Here is a 17,195-nt window from a genome sequence, read left to right on the forward strand (position 1 = left end):
TTCTTCTTCTTCCGGTTTTGCTTATTTTCAGTGGTGCTGCCTGCTCGTCTACAAAAGCTTACAAACACTAGTCAAACTTGTTCCGGTGTCGAGCCTGGGTTTTTATCCATTTCGCGGTCGAAATTATCGTTTCACTAGGTTACTCACACAGGTGGCCTGTGCAAGAAAATAAGTTGCCGGCGAATTTGTTCACGCCATGACAGCCGGTCACTATGATGCTTCACTAGTCTTTCATTGCGCGGTTAAAATACAAGCTAATACAGTTTTAGAGTAAAAGCCTTACAAACACACAAGCAAATGCATATGTAGACCTCCTTAATCGATGCTTACGAATAGCAAGAGCTAGTCAAGATACATCTTTTGTAGGCAATGTCTGGAGACACGAGAATAATAAGCCCGGACGTCTTCACGAATAATCATGTATGGATAATTACAAAGTTAACAATTTACTTACATTTGCGTTTTCGCCGTTTCTTGTCCTCCACCCTTTCCCCGTCCCCAACGCGTTATATCAACCAGTACTGTAGGTCAAACAATGTTTAGCAGCTGAAACTAGATCGCGTACTAAGGTCGAGAAACTAACAGATGATGACCGATGAGAAGCTATGAGATGTTTGAAGCTAGCTGACCGGAAGTTGATGACAGTGCGTTAACTCGAAAGTAACTGAAAGTCGGGTCGTGATAGGCCGTAAAAAGGTCGAAATGTTAATGCATAACTAGGTAGTTAGTGTTTATCTGTGACTGCTATTTTGGTAGTTCAAATAAACTGCAAGTTATTGATTTATAATAGTTTTGACCAGTTCCCTAACTGAGATCCAGTTTCAAGTGACCAAGAGCGCGTCTCGGGCTCGGAGTTTTGCATAATTAAGGTCTCGGGCTCGGTTTTCTCTGCACTGAGTCTCGGGCTCGGATTTTCCGAAATCGTTTAAGTCTCGGTCTCGAATTTTTAAACAACAGTCTCGGCGTCTCGGATTTTGCCATTCGCCACTCCTACTTGTAAAATAGTCTTTGTTTCTGGAATGGACGCAGCTTCGTCAGAGTTTTAAACTCAACACTTTCGAGGTTTGCGCCCGGCAATTCCTGTCGCTTATTTCCACGTCTGACGATGGAAAAGACATTACATTTATAAAAATAGAGAGAACGTTCCTTACGGTCCTAAACCTTTACCGTAGCACAGGGCCATTGCCAGGCTAGACCCCACACCTCTCAATCATGGGAGACAATTTAACACAAGCTAGTTGAGCACTTGAGCAAAGTTATTGGGGCGCTGCTAAGGGCAAAATTAAGTCAGTAAAAATTTGGTTCAGGACTGTCAAGAAAATGTTATACTTCCTAGTGTAATTACAATTTGTATTCCTGAAAGACTTAATTGATACACGGTAAAAAAATAATTAAGTAGATAGTAATCTTGAAACATATCTTTGTTACAACGTTTGCATAGGGACACTACCTTTATACCTTAATATTTCCGGAAGCCGGAAAGCCGCAAAAGAGAAAATCCTCAGTTCTTATTTTTGCTTTAATTTTTCCGTTTTAATAAAAAGATATTCCAAAAGCTCTTGTTGGATATCAGATGCTTACAGCTAGCTGGTCGATACGTGCTTCGTTGGCTATCAGTCATTTCACATCTAACGCACGCTCGTGGAACGATTGTTAAATATTTCTAGATATCACACACAAAACTGTGACAATCGTGCGTGTTGGATAACCTCCTAAAATTTCTAATAATTAAAAATACTGCTGGAACATATTAAAATACAGGGTTAAAATGCTATTAGAGCGTTTCATGGGAAAAGGTAACTTCTTTGAAGTTTAAAGAACTTCTGTTTGTAGCTTAGCAAGCTCTATATTAAATTTGTGGCGCCCCGACCAATAAAATCTTCAACCGCGACAAAGAAATTTTTGGCCTCTTCCACACGTATCCGGATATTTTTTAATCCACAACTTTTTCTTTCCGGATACGGCATCCGTCCACACGCATCCGGCGAATCCTGATATCTTTTAATTCGCTCTCCAGAGTGAAAAAAAAAAAAAAAATCCGCGACGAATCCGATAACACGTGGACGGCGAATCCGAATATTTTCGAATTCGATGACGTGGCAAAATCGTGTCCAGTCTCTTACCAAACAATAAACCAACATGGCGGCACAACGTGTAGGCCTAGTTTCTCTAGAGTGAATCCGGATACCATCGGATGTGTGTGGACAGGTGAATTCGATTTGAATACGCTACGTGTGGACGGGGAAATTTTTGAATCCGGAAAGAAAAAGTTGCGGATTGAAAAATATCCGACTACATGTGGACGGGGCCTAAGTTCTTTGGCAAATATGATAATTCAGGGTCTTGATAGCCGACAAAGTTTGTTACACTTGATTCTATAGAAACAGTTATCCACAGGTGCTTGGTGCGTTGACAAACCAACAGATTTTAACCTTTACCTCGTACTGAACGATTGATTTTGTCATTTTCTGCTTCGAAATTCAGGTAGCTACTTAGCAAGGTTCATGTAATCTCCTATTGTGTCATCATATTTCTTGTTGGATTTAACTTCCGTCAACAGAAACATAATTTTCAAACTTTGAAGTATAACTTTTGTCATTTCCGTACCCGTGTCATTTTCGTGAAATTTTCCAGCAGTGTTCACGGTACATGCCTTTAAAAAGTACTTGGTCTTTTGTTACATGCCCTGTACGCATCGAAATTTGATTGTTGCACTTCATTTCTGTTTACAACTGACGCAGTGTAGAACTTACCTAACTGAATTGTTGCATGGTTTATTACGAACTGAATTCTATCAATGAAAATCGTTGAAAGTCCAGTTGTTTGAGTCCAGTGAAGAGTCATCCATCTGGCGGAAGATTTTACCCCCAAAGGAGGCGAAAATATTAAATTTAAATATAATGTTTTTTGTTGTATACATTATGTCATGCCGTACGTACCGGATCCATTAACATTATAAGGCTAGAATTCTGTATCCATACGTTAACTGGTCTGTAGTAAATAACAAGAAACATGAATAATATCTAAATATTATATCAATCAGGAACCATAATCGGGGACGGAGACCGTAAGCGCGCGCCATTTCTAGTATTGGGGTTGTCCCCATGATATGGGGCAATAATTCTGTTTTTAGAACAAATTGCGCCATCGCCTGAGGCACACGCGCGTACATGCTGCGAGGATTTTTGCGGATGTCGCGCGGGAAAATGGAGTCCAAAACTCCCCAAAATTTTTCATGTTTTTGGCCCACAACTCAACCCGTTTACGTCTGTTGGAATTTTGCGTAAGTATTTTCGTCGTAAGCTGCTCCAGTTTGAGTGAAGTAAGACAGTGTCCAATTTAGGTATGTTCCGCTAAGCTTAGATATATATCGCTGACCAAGTTGTGTTCCGACGGATGGTTCTTTTACATGAGCTGTACATAACTCCACTCTAAGTTTCACATATGTTGAAGATTAACAGCTTTTCCAAAACACATCAAAAAACTAGTTGGGTATGTTTGGATATAGCAGCGTTCAGGACTTCAAAGTTTCCCTCCTATTGCCACAGGCTTGCGAGGAGTCTATCTTGACCGAAAAGTAAAACAAAAAAAATAATTGCAAGTTTGAGTTTCGCCTGAATTGTAAGCAACGCTTGATGTTTTATCAAGGCCCAATAAACGACAATTACGTTTATGTCTGTAGATGCTGCTCAGTTTTGTTTGTGTAAAAAACCAATAAATTGTCTGTTGTCGATGAATAAGAGCGTCCGCCGATGCGTGTTTTGTACAGTCAGTAAAACATGACATTGGACTTCCCCACTTTTGTAAAAACGTACATCGAACTCATATAATATCTCTAGTTTTTAAATATGTTTAAGGTTGATAAATGTTTGAGAACATATTATGAGAAAATATGTGAATACAGCAGAAATAATCAGCAAAATTACGATGACGCTTTAATCAACTCGAATAACGATTTTGATTTTTTTTGGTTGAGTTATCAAAACTCCTTGTTTGTTTTATTTTCGCCGTGTAAAATTTCACTATGTTAAAGAAACACACATGATATTAGTAGCCTTTTGGCGTTGGTGAAAATTGTTGCAGCATCTCGGCACAAAAGAACACGAAATAAATCTTTGTCAAGGTTTGTTGACAATTGAAAACACCGACTCGGACTTGAAAGAGCATGCGCTGCACTATACAAATGAGCTACTGAATGTACGCGTCAGACTTTCCTTTCAAAAACTTTTGCAAACGCGCCAAACAAACAGAGACCATAAGAAACTATCAAAAACAGGGTTTGGTTATGATTAAGCATTTTTTGGGAAACTCACATATCAACTCGATACCAGAGTAAAGAGTTTTCTTACATAACTTTTCTTCACAGAACAAGCGCAAAAACTTACACGTACAACTAGCGCGAGCAGATATTATTCATTCACAGCGCGAAAAAAAAAAACTCACCTTTTCCTTTAGCTCAGAGCATAAAACTACATATAAGAGTCCTGGTTCTTATTCCCTGCCTTATTCCTTGCCATCGCTGTGAAAAATCTGCAAGAGAATCTCGCAGCTCTCACCATTCGATCACTCAACGTGACAACATCCACGCGAGAGCCCCCGACACGTGCGTGGATCCGCGCGGATATATGACGTCAGGATGGCGCAATTTGTTCTAAAAATAGAAAAATTGTCCCATATCATAGGTGCGCGCGGATCCCAAGACTTACGGTCTCCGTCCCCGATTATGGCTCCTGTATCAATATAACACCTATGACACGAATTCCTATCGAGCTAGTGGCATCAGCCCCCATTAAAAACTCTTTTTGCAAGTATTGTTTCAAGTTTAGTTGTTTTACAGCGTAATCTCTCGGAAGAACTGGGCACAATATCTAAAAATAACTTAAGAGGGATTACCTTAGTTAGAGGACCTATATGGGGGATTCGCTCTCTTACCTTGATAATATCTTGCTTACGTATAATACATGTGCAAACAGCACAACAAGACCTTTTTCAAAAAATTAAGGTGGTTTCTCTTTATTTTCATTTAAGTCAAAATGTATTGAAGTTAAACGCTATGTGGATAAGAAAAACATTTAAAATTGATAAAATTTCATGTTGTTGAGGCAAAAAAAACTGAGCTGATCTCGATCTGTGAATATGTGATACACGACACGTATGATGGCGTATTTTCTAGAGTTGTTTTGCAAACCGGCAAGCTAGCTTTCACAGGTTTTCAACATTCGTACAACAAACTGTGAACTCTCTAAGCGCATCGGCAGGTGAGTTAACTTATATTTGCAAAAATAAATAGTTTTGGTTGTATATATTATGTTACTCCGGACGCACCGGATCCATTAACCTTATAAGACTAGGATCCTGTATCCATACGTAAACTGGACTGGTACTTGTTAGAAAAATCACAAGATCCTAACATCAGTAGAACACTTACTAGGACATTAACTCCTAACGAACGTTATCGAGTGACATCGACCAGCCCCCATTTAAATTAAAGCATTTTGTTTCAAGTTTAGTTACTCTACAGTGTAATATCTTGTGTTACATTCTTGACTTAATTTACATAACGGCGTACGGTAAACAGCACAGCAAGACCTTGTTAAAAACTAAGGCGGTTTTTCTTTTTGTTTTTAATTAAAGTCAAAATGTATTGAAGTCAAACTCTACATTGATGAGAAAAACACGTTTAATTAAAAATCGATCAATGTTGTTAAGGCTACAAGCTGTGATGATCTGTAGATTATGTGATACTCGTCACATATGAAGGCGTCTCTTCTAGGGGTGTTTCTCAAATCAGCAAGCTAGATTTTGCAGCTTTTGAACACTCTTATCTGTAAACTCTCTAAGCACATGGGCGGGTAAGTCATAAGTTAACTTATATTTGATATTTGAAATTGTCAGATTCTTTATGCTACTCCTAAACGAAATCTGGTTTGTCACTGTCGAGCTATTTACCGAGGCATGTTGCCTGTAGAAGATATTTTTTTAAAAAATAAGGCGAAGAATGACGTTTTAAAACTATAGAAGGTGAATTACAAATGTACGATTAACTCTTCGAAACTGCTGAGAATAACTTTTCTTGTGTGTGAGTGTGTCAAAAGCTATCACAAAAATAAATATTTTCCGTTTGGTACGACAAACGACAGCATGAAGAGTTTGTAATGCAAATGTTTTAAATCTCCCGAAACCAAACATAAATTTTGTTTTCTGTCAAGAGTTATCACAAAAGCAAATATTCTTCCGCGCATAAATTTTCTTATCTATTAATAAACCATATATTTCCGTTAAGTAAGATACACGACTTCATGAAGAGTTTGAAAATTCTTCGTGCTATGTTATGAATCCATGACATTTGCTTCAACCAACCCACGAAAAAAAACACAAGGAAAAGGGTTGGAATTTTGAAAGCAAGAATTGTCAATACTGCATCTGTTAATAGCTTTATATTTCCTCGTGTTCTATATGTTGTTGTAGTATCTATACGATGAGTGCCTTGTGTTTCCTGGCTTTGGTTTTACACCTGACCCTACTCACTGCCGTAGACAGTGATGTTACCCGCCAAAACTTCAAGTTTGTTGTCGACGAAGATGTTGTTTATAACCACATCCTTGAAGGTCACGTGTTTCGAAGATTGACAGTCTACAACACTGCCCAGTGTCACGTGATGTGTAAAGATGACTGTTTCTGCGCGTCCATAAATTATTTCCCTGTTTCCATGGAAAATAACTGTGAACTTAGCGTTGTTAACAAAGAAATGGAGCCTGCAGCACTGAAATGGAAGTAAGGAGTTAATTATTATGATTTGGCGAAGAGCTACACAGTGAAGGTGAGCTAATTTATTGATTTGTGCATTCATTCGTTCGGTCATTCGTTCGCTCATCAATTCACTCGCTTGGATATTAGTGTTAAAAGGCGAGCTCAAATTCCTGTACGATTGGTTTATCAAGAACGAACTGTTTATTTACTCTAACAAAACTGAATATGCGATCTTTGGAACTGCTATGAAACGCAATCAGATTAACTCTGACAATCCTAGCGGTGTTTATATATTTAGGAGGTTAAGTTCTTAACTGTAGGCCTTTCTATAAGTATTTAGGTGTCTACAGAGATCAATCTCTATCTTTTGAGGAACATAATAAGGTATCTAGACAGCTTGGTTTAATTTGTTAATTAGGGTAAGAAACAGTCTCACGGTCCACGCAGCTGAAAAAATCTTTACAGCTATGATACTTACTAAGTTAGATTTTTTTTGTATTAAAAATATGTCTACAACAATGCTCCAGATCTGTCCAAGGAATGTTTCGTCGAAACATCGCACAATTATTCTACTAGGCGTAATAGTCTCGACATTTTAGTTCCAAACGTTTTTACAGAAACTGCAAAGAAAGGCTGCTATTATTTCGGAGCGCACGTTTGTAATAATCTACCGACATGCATGAAGGAAACTCACTTTCTGTTATTTTTAAACCAATGCTTAAGGACTTTTTTTTAGTGAAAGCTCTTAATATTATAAGTATTTTTATTAATCGTATATAGTTTTTATCTTTTACGACATATGTTGTATTCTTTTTAGGATTTTTATTGTTATTTCATTTCTATTTTTAGTTGCCCAGGACACCCTTTGATAACAGCATTTGCTAACAGGTTTACCCCGGCTTAATATGTTCATATTATTTATTATTCCCGGTCTTCCCTCTAGGCTTGTTTATTTCCTTTTATTTTGCAATAGGGTAGAGGCAAGTTCATCTCGGGAATACATAGCTGTGTGAACAGATGCTGTCGTGGCAATCCTTGTATTAACGGAGGGGTGTGTCAGGAGATTTGTGACCCTCACGGCCCACGGTTTATCTACACCTGCCCCAACACTCACACAGGCCGGCGATGTGACAAGATTAAATATCCAAGAACCTGTAAAGACATTGCTAAAAACGGGGCCTCGACATCTGGAAAGTACCTCATTTTTGATTCTGCAAACGAAGCGTTTTCTGTTTTCTGTGACATGGAATCAGAACCAGGATTTGTTTGGGCTTTGATACAATCGTTTTCCTTGGCTAATAAAGGCATGTTCAAAAAAAAAATATTTGGCGTTGATTTCCCAGTGAACCATACAAAGAATAAAGTGGATTGGAACTCGTACCGCCTGTCCTTACCACAGATGGAATCCCTTGCCAATCACTCAACACACCTACGAGTTACCTGTAACTTCCCAACAGAGGGTCTGCAATATACCGACTATGCACGCGCCAAGCTGGAAGGTCACGACATATTTGACACCTGGAGTAATACGTGTCAGTTATATGAGTACATAAACATCCGGGGACATGAGTGCTCTAACTGCACCGCTGGGACAAAACAGATAGCTCGGAGAGCTTGGAGCATTAAGAGTTACCAGAGTAAACTGGGATGGGGCTGTGATTTCGATGGAAGTCCAGGGGCAATTAGCAGTAACGAAAGAAACTTTGGCTATTATGGTGACGGTACTGTAAATGCTGATCATCGCTGTACCTCTTCACCAGCGTCGACTACACAACACTGGTTTGGAACTAAGTATGAGTGGTAAAGGACTATTACATTCAAATGCACAAAGTTAAGTCCACGCACTTACGTGACATAGCCCACCGAGTCGAATCATAACTTTATTTTCGAAACCATCACTTGACTTGGAGAATAGTCTTTGTTTCTGGAATGGACGCCGCTTTGTCAAAGTTTTAGCCTCGAACACTTTCTCGGTTTGTGCCCGACAATTTTCTGTCGCCTATTTCCACGTCTGAGAGTAGAAAAGACATAACATTTATAAAAATTGAAAGGACGTCCGTTACGGCCCTAAACCTTAACCGCAGTACAGGGCCATTGCCAGGTTAGAGCCCACACGTCTCAATCCAATACGTAGAAGAGAATAATATATAGATTTAGCCAAGCCTAAAAGCGGAACACCTGGGCCGGGTTGTTTAAAGCCCGATTAAGCTAACCCAGGATATGGGAGAATTTTGATTTGAGTTTTGTAACTTTACGGTGAAGTTTTCCGTTTCTGTTGTTTGGCCTTCTGTCTTGAGTTTGAAAAATCTCAAGGTCCTCAAAATACACAAAACAAAAGCAGTGAAAAACTTTTATACACAAAGTAAATTATACTTTGGTTCACTTTTATAATCCTGGGTTAGCGTTAGCCGGCTACCGAAACACTCGGCCAACAAGTTAACCTGACGTGAGTCCGCGATCCAATCGAAAACCAGAACTTGGTCAGCGTTCAACTACAAAAAACACGTGATCTCGATGAGTTCTAAACTTGAGCCCGCGATATGGTCACATGATACTGGTCAGCGGATACCTTGTTTTGACAGGTGTCAATTGACCATAACATGGATTTCCAATATCAAAGAGGGACTCTACAAACCGAGGGTGCATGTCTGTGTCAGCATATTAGTTGGAGTATGGCCGCCATCTTGCGCGACTCCGTCGTCGTCGTCTTTGTACGTACGTGCTCACGAGCAATACCGCTAACCATGATAACCATGAGGAAAACAATTCATGGGTTTCCTTTTCTTTCCGCTATGGGTATGGGGCTCCGCTTAACGGCCCTTCGGGCCGCCGGAGCTCCGCTATGACATAAGCTAGTTGAGCGCTTGACCAAAGTTATTGGGGCGCTGCTAACGGCAAAATTCAGTCAGAAAAATTTGGCTCAGGACTGTCAAGAAAATGTTTTACCACAATTGCTACGAGTCTCGCAATCTGATTGGCTAATTTTCCGTTGTCGATAAGAGTCCAGGCAAAGCTGCTCGGGTCAATGTGTCACGCGACGCCTTTTTCAGCTCGCGCTGTAAAAAAAAAGTATTTTCTTTGACCTTGATATTGTGGTAAAAATATTGTGGTAAAAATTTGTTGTGGACTCGCTCGGTTGCGCCTTGTGACTCCACAACATTTTGACCACCGTGATGACGCATATCGTTGTCGATAAGAGTACAGACCACGCTAAACCAAATTCGATTTGTTTATTATACTTTTTAGCGTAATTACACTGAATCTGTATTCCTGGAACACTTTATTGCTACACATTAAACAAAAATAATCAAGTCGATAGTAATCTTGGAACATGTCTTTGTTACAAAGTTTGCATAGGGACATTACCTTTACACCTTAATACTCACGGAAGCCACGAAAGCCGCAATAGAGGAAATCCTAAGTTCTTATTTTTATTTAATTTTTCCATTTTAATAAAAAAAAAAAAAAAAAGATATTCCAAAGCACGCGTTGGATATCAGATGCTTACAGCTAACAGGTCGTTACGTGCCTCGTTGGTATCAGTCATTTCATATCCAACGCGCGCTCGAGGAATAATTGTTAAATATATAGAGGATATTACACGGTGGCGAGAAGATATGAATTTTATGTTCTCGTGGCAAGAGCAATATAATAAAATCCATATCTTCGAGCCAACGTGTAATGTTCTTTTTATTATATGGAGAAACCAATTCAACAAAAGCAAAAGGCGGGAATCGTGATGTTATTGAACGATACGATACTCACAAAGGTGACATACGGAAAATACGCCACTCGGGTCCCGGATGAAGTGGCGTATGGAATCTACGAGTGGTTTAGTTCCCAGTAAAACACTCTTCTCCATATAATAATTCTAGATATTAGACAAAAAACTGTGACAATCGTCCGTATTGGTTATCTTCATGAATCTTTAATAATTAAAAATACTGCAGGGAAGATATTAAAATACAGGGTTAAGATGCTAATAGTGTGCTCCATGGGTAAACTGACTAACTTCTTTGAAGTTTAAAGAACTTCTGTTTGTAGCTTAGCAAGCTCTATATTAAATTTATGGCGCCCCGACCAATAGAATCCTCAACCGCGACAAAGAATTATTAGTTTCTTTGGCAACTATGACGACTCAGGGTCTTGTTAGCCTATTTCGATGGAAGTCCAGGGAGAATTAACCACGAGAGAAATTTCGGCTATTATTATGACGGTGCTGTAAATGCTGATCACCGCTGTATTTCTTCGCCCCCGTCGACAACACAGCACTTGTTTTGAGCTATCAGGGACTGCAAAGAAACTAATTATCCAAGGATAATTACAGTTTATATACAAAAACACTTGTGATACAAGAAACAAAAGTAATTAATGAACTTATTCTTATTCCATGTGACCGGTCATGGAACATTAGGTCAAGGTCAAAAACGCACGGTTGCATATGTAGTCAACAGAATTTTGACTCCTTTGTCAGTACAAATTAAAACTGCAATCTTAAGACAAGAACCAGGATGATAATTATAGAACACGCCCTTGTTAGCAATTTTACATAGGTAAATTATTTTTAATTTTTTTTAATTTTCAATTTTTAAATTATTTATAGTGGTCATGCACTTAGCCATAAAAGCACTAAGCTTGCAGGCATGCCACTGAAACAAAGGAAACAATTATTTCAAATAAACGTAACATAGTAAAAAAAAAAAAAAACAGTCAAGTCTCGAAAGCAGAAAGAGAGGAAATCCCATGGTACTTTTCACCACTGGGTTATATTTGGAACAATTAGAGAAAATGATCTTCTTCACCCCACCTCCAACGCTGCGCAAAACTTTGCGGTATTAGGAAGCCTTCTTATCTGTATACAATTGTTAGAACAACGAAGACACGAATGTGCATAATGTTTCCAGAATAAAGATAGTACTGATGAATTGAGGTAATACTAAGTTTTTAAAACATAGCCTAATGCTGACCAAAGCTGTATCGAGCTGGGTGTCAAAATCGGGAATACTTCGTTACAGAAATATTTCAGTTGCCCCGGTTACTTGTTGGTGGATAATGAAATATGCATATTTTGAAGCCTAACTTATCTCTCACCAGCCAAAGGTTATCACATTGGTGTTGCTGTAAGTTCACGTTTAAAGTAGACGCGGCTGAAGAGGAACTTCGTGTAAACAACCGGATTCATGGCTTTATTCCCGGTATTGAATGTAGCATTCTCAACCCCGGTTTAAGCGAACTCTCGTGTTGTATTTTAGGCACGTTGCACGTTGCCAGTTGAAAACTGTAGGTCGCCTTCTTTTTCTCCTTTATTAATTTTTTCGCCTTTCTAATGATTCGTATTCAGCAAACCCTCTCGAACTCACTCTGAAAGTTTTGCATGAACTTATAGCATTTGGTAAGACTTCCCTTCTTGATTCATGGACACTCCGTGATTGTTTACACAATTACCATAATGATAATGCCGAAACATTTTCACTTTCGGATGAAAGCTATAATGAAAACCATTACCCAGTGAAAGAACCAGTCAAACTGATCTGGGTTTAGGTATCTAGAAAAACAGCATAGGTAGGTGTCTATATCTGTCTAAAATTTACTGACCGTGGAAACTAAACAGCATCTCCCTACTAGCTAAAGTCAAGCAAAATCCAGACACACCACAGGGACGACGAAAATAAATGACGATGAACGTAACCAATGAAAGTTGAGAAAGACAAGTACTTTGTTTATCACTTCCGAGTAACCAATCAGATCGCGAAAAAAGCTCTCACTTGTGTGGTGTATACTAATCGATTATTTATAAATCGATTTTAGAATATACACATACAGCTATTGTCTCATATCCAATGTGCACTCGTGGAATAATTGTAACATAACTCTTGACGAATGAGAATTAAAACAATTCAAATAAATAAATAAATAACAGTATTTAGAAAGGAAGCCACATCAGTCTAAGCTGGTTTTCATGCGGGTCTTTCATCCTAAAAACAAAACTGTGACAATCGTGCGTATTAGTTTTTCATCGCTGCTACGACAAGAAAAAATCCTAGAACAGACTAAATACAAGGCTAAAATGTTGCTATTTTTTTTTTCATTTTATTTATTTATTCCATTCTAAAATTACAAAGATAAATATAAAGTAGACAAGTAAGAGGAGAAATGGAAAAGGGCAAAAATATAGCAAGCTAATTAGATGCCCTTGTTTAAGAGCATCTAGAGCGCTCCATGGGTAAAACTAAATTCTTTGAAGTTTAAAGAACTTCTGTTTGTAGCATAGCAGGCTCTCGCCACCGATAAAATTCTCAACTGCTACAAAGAGTTTTTAGTTTCCTCGGCAAATATGACAACTATGTGTTTCAATAAGCCGAAAAAGCTTCTCATTGTGGATTCCGTAGAATTGGTTATCCACGGGTGTTTGGTGTGTTGACAAAACAGAACACTTATAAAAGGTACTTTGTTTCTAAACCTCATCTAAGCTAAATCAAACAGCGGGTTGAAAAATATCCCAATAGCGATTTTAATCAACGGTAATCCTTGTTTTATATAGGGACATCAAGTGATAACAGCTGATAACGTTATATACATTTACCTCGTACTGAATAATTAATTTTGTTATTTTCTGTTTCGAATTTCTGGTACCTGCTTAGCGAGGTACATTAATCTCTTACTGTGTCGAAATATTTCTTGTTGAATTAATTTTCGTCAACAGAAACATAATCTGCAATCTTTGAATAATTTTTGTCATTTTCGTGAAATATTCCAGTAATAATATTTTTAGCATAGATCTTGCCTTTAAAAAGTACTTAGGCTTTTGTCACATGTCCTTTACTCATCGAAATTCGATCCTCTTGCAGTTAATTTCTAGGTTTAAAACTGGGTCAGTGCATTGCTTAACTTGTCTAACTGAAATATTACATCGTTTATTAAGAACTAGCTTGCAAAGTATAGTAAGACTGCAAAATTCTATCAATGAAAAGTCCAGTTGTTTGAGTCTCCAGTGAAGAGTCACATCCATGAGGCGGAAACCCCCAATGGAGGTGAAAACATTTCAGATTAACAATAAATATTTTTTGCTGGGATACATTATGTTATGCAATACATAAAAGATCCACTGATTAACCTTTTAAGGCCAGATTCATGTTTCTACAGGTAGTAAACTGGTTGGCTAATTACTTGCTAGCGAATAACTGGACACATTTAATGATAAGATTTTAACATCGGCATTACCATAAACAATTATTGGATATGGTTTTTGTCATGCGCGCGTAACCTACAGATTATTCACTAATCTGCTAGCAGATTAGTAAATAATCTGTAGGTTGCGCTGTTTCCCAGGATTAACTGTAGGCTTTTAGCCAATAAAAAGGCAGATGGCGACTACAATGTATAATAACGACATTAATTACCATCGAGTGACATCCGCCCCGATTATAGCCTATTTAATTTTTCAAGTATATTCTCAAATTTAGTTGCTTTACAGCTAATCTCCTGTATTACATTCTAAACTAAACTTACGTGCAAACAACGCAGCAAGAACTTCTTAAGAAATTTAAGCGGTTTTAAGCGGTTTTAATTTAAAGTCAAAATTTATTGATAATAAACGCCAAGTGGACGCCAAAAACACGTTTAAAAATTAACTGTTATTAATACTAAAATCAAAGCAGAGCTGATCTGTAAATTATGTGATATACGACACGTATGACGGCGTCAGGATTTTCTAGCCGAGATATGTTTTGCAAACCGGCTAGCAAGCTAGCTTCTACGGGTTTTCAACAAACTTACAACAAACTGTGAACTGTCTAAGCATATCGGTGGGTGAGTTCACTTATATTTGATATTCGAAGTTGTCAGAATCTTCTAGTTACTCCTAAACGAATCCTGGTTTGTCATTTTAGATGTATTTACCCGCGAGGCATGTTGCCTGTAAGAGAGTTTTTGGACCTAAAACTACAGAAGATGGGTTTACAAATGCACGATTAACTCTTTCGAAAGTGAGCACGGATTTTGTTTCGTGTCAAAAATAATCCCCAAAAATAACATTTTAACGTGCATAAATGCTCGTATCTGTTAATAAACCATATATTTACGTTAGGGAAGACAAGCGATATCATGAAGAGTTTTAAAATTCCTCGTACTATATTTCGAATCCATGACATTCACTTCAATCAACTCACGAAAGGACCAGAAGAAAGAGTTTCAAATCCTCTTGGAGACGTTTCTTTCGAATTCTGAAAAGAGAATTCACTCGTCACGCTAAACCTTTCAACAACGTTTTATTTCCTCACTGTTCTATGTTGTTATAGGAGCTTGACTATGAGTGCCTTGTGTTTGTTACGAGTGCTGGCTTTGGTTTCACACCTGACCCTACTCAATGCCGTAGACAGCAATGTAATTTGCCAAAACTTCAAGTTTGTTGTCGACGAAGATGTTGTTTATAACCACGTCCTTGAGGGTCATGTGCTTACGCGATTAACAGTCTACAGCGCCGCCCAGTGTCACGTGACTTGTAAAAACGACTGCTTATGTGCCACCATAAATTATTCCCCTGTTTCCGAGGAAAATAACTGTGAACTAAACGATGCTAATAAGGAACTAGAGCCTGCAGCACTGAAACGAAAACAAGGAGTTCATTATTATGATTTGGCGAGGAGATACACAGTGAAGGTGAACTAATTTATTGATTTGTTCATTCATTCGTTCGTTCGTTCGTTCGCTCATTTATTCATTCATTTGCTTAATTCTTTGCGATCTAACTTCAGGGTTCGTTTATTTTCTTTTATTTTGCAATAGGGCAGAGGAAAGTTCATCCCGGGAATACATCGCTGCGTGAACAGATGCTGTCGTGGCAATCCTTGTGTCAACGGAGGGGTATGCCAGGAGGTCTGTGACCCTCACAAGCCACAGTTTACTGTGCCTGCCCCAACACTCACACAGGCCGGCGATGTGACAAGATTAAACATCCAAGAACCTGTAAAGACATTGCTTAAAACGGAGCTTCGACATCTGGAAAGTACCTCATCTTTGATTCTGTAAACGAAGCGTTTTCTGTTTTCTGTGACATGGAATCAGAATCGGGATTTGTTTGGGCTCTGATTCAATCATTTTCCTTGGCTAATAAAGACATGTTCCGAAAAAAAATGTTTGGCAAAGATTTTCCAGTGAACCATACAAAGAATGAAGTGGATTGGAACTCGTACCGCCTGTCCTTACCACAGATGGAATCTCTTGCCAATCACTCAACACACCTACGAGTTACCTGTAACTTCCCAACAGATGGTCTGCAGTATACCGACTACGCACGCGCCAAGCTGGAAGGTCACGACATATTTGACACCTGGAGTAATATGTGTCAGTTATATGAGTACATAAACATCCGGGGACATGAGTGCTCTAACTGCACAGCCGGGACAAACCAAATAGCTGGGAAAGCTTGGAGCATTAAGAGTTACCAGAGTAAACTGGGATGGGGCTGTGATTTCGATGGAAGTCCAGGGACAATTAATAGTAACGAAAGAAACTTTGGCTATTATAGTTACGGTACTGTAAATGCTGATCACCGCTGTACCTCTTCGCCTGTGTCGACAACACAGCACTGGTTTGGAGCTAAGCATGAGTGGTAAAGGACTTTCATATTCAAATTCTTTTCATAGCCTACCAACTCGAATCACAAATACATTTTTGGAAGCATCAGTAGGCCATTTCCGAGTGCCTTGCGCTTTTGTTTCAAAACGAGTCCTCACGCAAAAATGTGTTTCCCCAACGGGCTCTTCTTCAACTAATGAACCTCATTTTCTTTTGAAAGGTTTTGCACGAGGACTAGTTTTGAAACAAAAAAGGCCTATTGACTTGGAGAATAGCCTTTGCTTCTGGAAATGCCGCCTCTTTCCAGGTTTTTGCTCGAGAATTTCGTGGCGCATATTTCAATTTGACGAACAGTTTGAGAAAATTATCAAAATCCAAAGCTCGCCAAACATTTACAGTAATAGAAAGCCTTCTTATCTGTATAAAATTGTTAGGACATCGAAACCACGAGTCTGCATAATGTTTCCAGAACAAAGGTAAAACTAAGTGTTGTAAATAAGGCTTGGTTAAAAGTAAGTTTTGCCCTGGTTACTGCTTATGTGGATAATGAAATATGTATATTTTGAACCCCAACTTTTCTCGAATCAGCAAGAGAATTTCATATTGTAAGTAACGCGACTTAACATGAACTTCGTTTAAATAATCGAATTCATTGCTTTAATCCCAGTATTGAGAATGACTTTAACCCCGATTGAGTTGAACTCTCGTGTTGCACTTCATGCACGTTGCACAATCTGTGGAACGCCTTTTGCCCATTTCTTTTCTGAGTTTTCTAATGATTGGTATTCACCAACCCCTCAAAAACTCACTCTGAAAAGCTGAAGGCATTTACCACAACTTCTATTCCTGATTGACGGACAATCCATGAA

General features: G+C 38.5%; 1 pseudogene; it reads left to right on the top strand.

The window, feature by feature from the left end:
* The first annotated feature begins 15,057 nt into the window (after positions 1-15,057).
* Positions 15,058-17,180, top strand: LOC145485690 (uncharacterized; annotated as a pseudogene).
* The last annotated feature ends 15 nt before the right edge of the window (positions 17,181-17,195 follow it).

This window comes from Orbicella franksi, chromosome 4, assembly GCF_964199315.1.
Source record: "Orbicella franksi chromosome 4, jaOrbFran1.1, whole genome shotgun sequence".
NCBI lineage: Eukaryota > Metazoa > Cnidaria > Anthozoa > Scleractinia > Merulinidae > Orbicella > Orbicella franksi.